Source organism: Arachis ipaensis, chromosome B05 (genome assembly GCF_000816755.2).
Source record: "Arachis ipaensis cultivar K30076 chromosome B05, Araip1.1, whole genome shotgun sequence".
Lineage (NCBI taxonomy): Eukaryota > Viridiplantae > Streptophyta > Magnoliopsida > Fabales > Fabaceae > Arachis > Arachis ipaensis.
The window spans coordinates 121658333-121665929 of NC_029789.2; the positions used below are offsets into that span (position 1 = coordinate 121658333).

At 37.9% G+C, this 7597-nt stretch overlaps 1 long non-coding RNA gene across 1 annotated transcript; it reads left to right on the forward strand.

The window, feature by feature from the left end:
* On the forward strand, positions 5616–5955 carry LOC110262988. Its single transcript, XR_002348000.1, has 2 exons — positions 5616–5647; positions 5893–5955. It is a non-coding gene; the product is annotated as an uncharacterized LOC110262988 (long non-coding RNA).

Sequence of the window (7597 nt, forward strand, 5' to 3'; positions counted from 1 at the left end):
ATTTCTGCATTTTGTATTTTTAGGTCATATTTTAGCCACTTAGTTTATTTTGCAATTCTAACTTATTAGTGGATTAATTAGTATAGTTTACCCTTTTTATCATAAGATAGCTTAGTTTAAATTGAAAATATAAAAAGGAAGTAAGCTAGGAACTTGAACATAACAGATTTAAATCCATAAACCTTGTATATATAGCATTACATCATGTAGTTAAGTTAACAACACTTCATCAAGGAGAAACACTCAAACTTTAAAGCCATTCAATATAAGTTTTACATTGAGAATAATGAGAATTTTTAACTAAACCTGCATGACTTACATAAGTGATAAATGATTTTTGAGCTAGAGAACACATAGCCTGTGAGTTTTGAGCTTAATTGTATGGTTATATTTAAACCATAATTTTTATTCCTGTGTGTTCCACCCCTCTTTTATATTCTGATGTTCTTTACTTTGCTTTAATCTATATGTCCAATTATAGAATAAAGAATATAGAATATAGATACATACCAAAAGAATGATTGAGGTCATTATTTGATTTTAGCTCACTTATCCCAAAAATAACCTACCTTTCACATCACCCTTTAGCCCCCTTGAGCCTTTAAACCCCTTTTATTCTATTTAGCCACACTACTAGCCTTAAGCAGAAAAACAAAATAAAATCCCAAGTTGAATCCTTGGTTAGCTTAAGATAGAAAATTATGAATAGTTTAAATGTGGGAAACCTATTGGGAACATAGATGATAAAAACAAAAGGTAGAAGAGTTGAAAAGAATAAAATAACTCAAACTAAGAAATTTTTGGGAAGCATGCTCATGAGAAATCAAAGTAATTAAATTACCATGTGCATTAAAAAAAAAGTTATTCTTCAGTATTTAATAAAGGGGATACAAAAGAATTCCCCAAATGTAAAATAAAAGCAATGCACACGGGATAAAAAAAATTTTGAAACATGAGCATGTAACATCCAAAAGTGGGAAAATATGGGAAAATAGGTAAAGAAGTTTTGTTTTACTAAGTATGTATGTTAGGTGAGATCTTAGTCTAATTAAGGATTCACTTATTAGCTCACTTAGCCTTATACATATATCCTTACCTTTACCTTGGCCCCATTACAACCTTAATTAAAGACCTCATGATTTTTGGTATGACTGTATTCTATAATTGTTGATTGGTTAGATGAAGAACAAAGTTATAAAAAGGAGGAATAAAAAAGAGGAATAGAGTGATTAACCCAATAAACACTGAGTGACTAGAGAGTAAACACAAATTCAGTGAGGGTTCAATAGCTCATTAACATTTATCTCTGTTTGAATTATCTAATTGTCTTGCAAGTTCATAAAATGCTTTTTCTCCCATCTCAACTGTAAAAGTGCTTATTGATTATCTAAGGCTTGGCTATATATATATATGACTTCTTGAGGATGTGAATTAATTCAACTACCTGTAAGCTTTATATATGAGTGAATAAAGTAGAATTGCATGATGCATCATTCATTTAGGTAGTTGCATTTAGATTAGATTGCATTGCATGACATTCCATCACTTTAACCTTACTTATTACCTTGGAATTAGCATGAGGGCATGCTATTGTTTAAGTGTGGGGAGGTTGATAAACCCATATTTTATGATGTAATTTGTGCTTTGTTTGAGTGATTTATTCAATCCTTCACCCACTTATTCATGTTAATTGCATGGTTTTACTTTCCCTTCCCTATTATGTGATGTATGTGAAAAACATGTTTCCTATGCTTTTAAATTAATTATTTTAATTACCTTTATTTCCATTCGATGCCGTGATTAGTGTGTTGAGTAGTTTCAGATCTTCTAAGGCAGGAATGACTCAAAGGATGGAAAGGGAACATACAAAAATGGAAGGAAAGCACAAAACGGAGTCCTTGAAGAAACTGGTATCCACGCGATCGCATGGACGACGCGATCGCGTGCCAAGCGCAAATCAGCAGCGATGCGGCCGCATGACTGGCGCGACTGCGCGCCTTAAGCAGAACGCATATGACGCGGCCGCATGACTGACGCGACCGCGTGGCAAGAAAAGCTCTGAATGACGCGACCGCGTGACCCACGCGGATGCGTGACAGAGGCCACGCACCAGAAATTGCAGAAGATGCTCCCAGCGAATTCTGAGGCCCTTTTTGGCCCAAATCCAAGCCCAGAAGGCATAGACCAGAGGTTATGAAGTGAGGGAATGCATCCATTCAGAGAGAGCTCGCCAATTTCCACTTCTCATGTTTTAGATCTAGTTTTGAGAGAGGTTCTCTCCTCTCTCTCTCTTAGGATTAGGATTTAGGACTTCTCTTAGTTTTAGGAGTAACTCTCAATCCCAGGTTCTTTATTTTTATTTATTCTTCCAATCTAGTTTATGAACTCTTCATGTTAGATTACAATTTCACTTATTAATGTTATTTGAGGTATTTCAATTCATGATTAGTTTCTTTAGTTTATGTTATTGTTGCTTTACATCTGAAGGCATTCTTATTCCAGCAAATTTACTTTTTCCTCTTTTGGTTTTGGTTAAGAAAGCAGTAACTCAGGAGTTATCTTATCTCAACATAATTGATAACTGTTATCTTTGCTAATTGAATTGAACTTCAATAATCCCAACCTTTTCTTAGGAAATAAATAGGATTCGAAGATCAAGCTAATTAGTCCCTTGACTTTCCTTTGCTTTAGTAAAGGTTGACTAAGTGGAATTAAGATTCGACTTTCATTGTTGTTGATAAGAATAACTAAGCCTGGACTTCCAATTTCTCATACCTTGCCAAAAGTTTGCTTTACAGTATTTGTTTATTTATTTTAATTGCTATTTAAATCAATTGTCATATTTGTCCCTCATTCTTAAAACCCCCAATTCTACAATCTCCATGACCAATAATAAGAACATACTTCCCTGCAGTTCCTTGAGAAGACGACCCGAGGTTTGAATACTTCGGTTATCAATTTATAAGGGGTTTGTTACTTGTGACAACCAAAACGTTTGCACGAAAGGGATTTCTGTTGGTTTAGAGACTATATCTACAACGCGACTGTTTTTATGACATTCTTTACTGGCAAAAATCCCTAACATCAGTGCTTCATTTTCCCGTTCACCATCGTCGTCCTCTGGGAGGTCAACGTTGCCGTCAGTGGCGTGGGTCACCGTTTTCCTCTGCTCTGCCTCTGCATATCGCCATCTTCTGCTCTGTCGTCGCAGTACTCGGGCTGGACGTCTACAGTTGTTCCTCCTCTAAAATTAAAGATTTAAACTTTTCAATTTTAAAAAGTTTAAAATTATAAAAATATATATAATAATTTTTTTTGCTCAAGGGAAGAAGATCAAAACTTTGACTACTATTGAAGGATTCGAGACTTCGAGGTAAAAGAGGCTCTAAAGCAGATGAAAAATGGCAAGGCAGTAGGACCTGATAATATCCCGATTGAGGTTTGGAATGGTTTTGGAGAAAAAGGCATCAACTGGTTAACCAAGCTTTTTAATGAGATTTTAAGGTCAAAGAAGATGCCTGATGAGTGGAGAAAGAGAACCTTGGTACCTATCTACAAGAATAAGGGGGATATACAAAGTTGCAGAAACTATAGAGGGATTAAGCTTATGAGTCATACTATGAAGCTATGGAAAAGGGTGATAGAACGGAGGTTGAGAAAAGAGACACAAGTAACAGAGAACTAATTTGGATTTATGCCAGGCAGATCTACCACTGAAGCGATATACCTATTAAGAAGGATGATGGAGAGGTATCGTAGTAATAAAAGGGATCTACGTATGGTGTTTATTGATTTCGAAAAAGCGTATGATAGGGTACCAAGGGAGGTCTTATGGAAGGTTTTAGAAAAGATGAGAGTAAGGATCGCATATATTCGGGCAATTAAAGACATGTATGATGAGGCCACAACTAGTGTGAAGACTCAAGGTGGTGTGACAGAGGAATTTTCTATTGGTATAGGATTACACCAGGGATCATCCTTAAGTCCATACCTTTTCACATTAGTCTTAGAAGTACTCACAGAGCACATCCAAGAGCCTGTGCCATGGTGCATGCTTTTTGCTGATGATATCGTCCTTATAGGAGAGTCAAGGGAAGACCTAAATAAGAAGTTGGAGTTATGGAGAGAAGCTCTAGAAGTGTATGGTTTGCGCATAAGCTGTAGCAAGACAGAATATATGGAATGTACGTTCAGTCTGAGAAGGGAAAACCCCAATATAGAGGTGAAGATTGGAGAAAACATTTTACGAAAAGTTAAAAGTTTTAAGTATCTTGGGTGCATCATACAGGATAATGGAGAGATTGAACAGGATGTAAATCATAAGATCCAAGCAGGTTGGTCAAAATGGCGGAGTGCATCTGGTTTTATATGCGACAAAAAAGTGCCTTTAAAACTTAAAGGTAAATTCTATCGCACCGCTATAAGACCGGGTATGCTTTATGGTACGGAGTGTTGGGCGGCTAAAGGGGAGCACGAACATAAGTTGAGTGTGGCAAAGATGAAGATGTTGAGATGGATGAGCGGTCATACGCGATTGGATAAAATAAGGAATGAAGATATAAGGGAGAGAGTTGGAGTAGCACCCATTGTGGAAAAGATGGTTGAATCGCGTCTCAGGTGGTTTGGACATGTGAGAAGAAGACCGATAGAACATCCAGTCAGGAGGGTGGATGAGATGGAAGATGGATAAAGGGCGAAAGGCAGAGGAAGACCTAAAAAGACCATCCATGAGGTGGTCAAACGAGATCTACATGTAAACGGTCTCTCTGTAGACATGATACATGACAGAGCACAATGACATCGTTTGATTCATGTAGCCGACCCCACAACAGTTCTGGTTTTAGATCCCATAATTATAATTTTTTTTGGATATTGTACGGTTTTAAAATTTGAATGGATCTTTTCAAATATTGGTCACTAAAGTCTAATCTAAACCCAGTGCAACAATAGTTAAATAGCCACTTAATTACTCTCCTTATTCAAAATGGAAAAGTGGAAAACTCCTTAATCAAAACGAAAATGAGAAGGTGAATTTTAATAAGTGCCCATTCAGATGAGGCGTCTAACGCGCCTCTGTGACTCTGACACAAAGTTATAGCAAAAAGAAACGGTTATATGGGTTTTTTATTGCTTTTTGATTTGACCTCAGTTGCTAATTTTAATTTGAAAGGTGACCACATGACTAAGATTTATTACGAAAACAGGTTTTAAAATTTATAATTCTTGACTAGTGGATTTTATGCTCTACCGGCCCAGTAAAAAGAGAAAAAAGAAAGAAAAAAATAAAAAAGCCCTAAGCCAATTATAAAACAAAAAAAGCCTATGCCCCTTTACTTCTCTCCCCCTTAGTTCTAGCCTTTGTGTCCTGTATCAAGTTTGGCAGACAAGAACGTTGCTTCAAACACCGTAGAGAGTAGTTGGAACCTCCCCCTCCTTGCCGGTGTTCAACTTGTCTAGCTACGAGAACCGTCGCGTCTGATCGGTGGACATCCGCACTGCTCTAGCGTTCTCGAAACGCGTCTGTTCCACCGTCGGTCACCGTGTGTCTTGCGAGCTTTCCCTCTGTTTGAGCGTCGGTGCCGACGCGTGTTCGAGCAACCGTTCAGCCCTCTATTCAACCATCTTCATTGAGTTTTAAAGCTGATAGGTATTGCTATTGCCTTCTATTTTGGAGCCAGATTTGGGTTTGATAAAGCTCATAGGTATGTCTCACTCTAAAGCGTAAATATTTTCTTAAGTTAACTTGGAACTATGTTTTGGGACTTGAGATGGTTGGAACTTGGAAGTAAGATAACATTTGGGTCTTGCTTGTCTGGTTAATGGCATTGTTGCAACTTTGTTTATGTTTGCCATTCATTCATCCATGAAGTTATGAATTACCTTGTAATGCAGGAAACGCCTTTTCAATATGATTAATGAAGTGCCCACAATATTTGAAGTTGTTACTGGTGCAGCCAAGAAACAAGTGAAGGAGAAGTCTTCAGTTTTGAACCATAGTGGCAGCAAATCAAAGTCCAACTCTAAAGCAGTAAATATTTTACTCCTTGCACTTACACATGGAAATCATGTATTTTTTGTCTGTGCTTGTTTCTTTGAGCATGAGAAACTCATCTAGGTTTTTTCTATCTGTTGATACAGGATCCCTTTAAAATTGAGTAGTCCATTGTAACACCCTACCATACAGAGTCTTATGCTTAAGTCATAATTCAGAGATGGCAAGGTATTACGACCTCTAAAACAAAAATTTAGTACAATATTCATAATCACATATATGAACACATCATATATTTCAACCATTCAACAACACCAACAATTCAATGCCTATCTTAGGGCCTCTAGCCTAAGTATTTCCTACCACATTACATATTAGATACGAGAAACCGAAACCATACCTTAGCCAATTTCCCAAGCCCAATCGGAGCACTTCCAAACCACTTGTCCACAAGCTCTCAAGGTATCAACACCTCCAAGAACAGATTTTATCATACAAAACCCTCTTCCAAGCTTTCCAAAATCACCAATCAAGCTCCAATATTCACATATACACAACCTAAGCCACAATCATCATACCCATACACAACATCTCAATGCCCAAACCTCATAGAACAACAAATTATACTAGGGTTGAGAATCTTACCACACCCAAGGTCCAAGGAGACAAGATTAACCTTCTCTTTCAAGAGAGTTGGGTCCTATAACATCAAAGAACCCAAAATCTCAACATTTTTGCTCATGAAACTCGAAATCAAGGGCTGGAATTTCGAACAGTAAAACGTGGCTTACCTCAAGATTAATTGTATGGATTTTGTAGAGCTCTCCGCTGTGAACGTGTGGCCACAAACGGAGCGGCAATCGGAGCTCTAGATCAAAAGTTATGGTGGTTTGAAGATCAAGTGAGAGATAGAACTTGAGAGAGTGTTCTTCCCTCCATGGCCTCTCTTTTTCAGCATGTATTAGTGTTGTGTGAGGAGAGAGAGTGCTGAAAACTAGGGTTTTGGTTTAGTTATGTTGAGCCAAGGGCCCACTTTGGGTCCGGTTGGACCGGTTTGGCCCGTTCGGTCCAATCTTGGTCCGATTTCCATAAAATTGGTACCGGCCTTTAGGAGTTCGGACTTAAAGTCACTCGAGATTTCTAATCGGCTCAAACACAAGGTTCCAGATACTTCTCGAGCACCAATTTTTAGACTCTCGAATCCCTTGAGCAACTTCTCCTCTTGAAGCATCATCCAAGATGCATATAACGACTTTCGACTTAACCCATCCGCCACTATATTCGCCTTTCCAGGATGGTAATTTAACTCAAAGTCATAGTCTTTCAACAATTCCATCCACCTCCTTTGCCTCATATTAAGCTCTTTTTGATCAAAGAGGTATTTCAAGCTCTTGTGATCGGAGAAGACTTGGAACTTAACCCCATAGAGATAATGCCTCCACTCCTTCAAGGCAAACACAACCGCAGCGAGTTCCAAATCGTGCGTAGGATAACTAACTTTGTGAGGTCTCAACTGTCGTGAGGCATACGCCACCACATTATGATGCTGCATCAGCACGCATCCTAAACCCTTTAGTAAGGCATCACAGTACACCTCAAATGGTT